The following is a 293-nucleotide window of genomic DNA, read 5'->3' on the forward strand; positions in this document are numbered from 1 at the left end:
ACACGCAAGTGTACCAATAGCAAAATCAACTTTATTTTTTCAAATGGCAACTACTATATTTTTTAATGGATTTTGGTAAAGATTTTTTTTCTGAAAATGTTGATAGTCAAACCATCAATTTTGGTTCGCTAGTTTATAAACTATGGTCCTCTAAATTTTAGTAAAATACGCATTAATATACTTTTAATTTAAATTATTGATATTGGTTTAATTTACAAGAGCTAAATAATTTTTTCTTATAACTAACTTTTAAACTTGACATTTGAACCATAAGTTCCCTATATTGATAGGTA

Source organism: Acyrthosiphon pisum, chromosome A1 (assembly GCF_005508785.2).
Source record: "Acyrthosiphon pisum isolate AL4f chromosome A1, pea_aphid_22Mar2018_4r6ur, whole genome shotgun sequence".
Taxonomy (NCBI): domain Eukaryota; kingdom Metazoa; phylum Arthropoda; class Insecta; order Hemiptera; family Aphididae; genus Acyrthosiphon; species Acyrthosiphon pisum.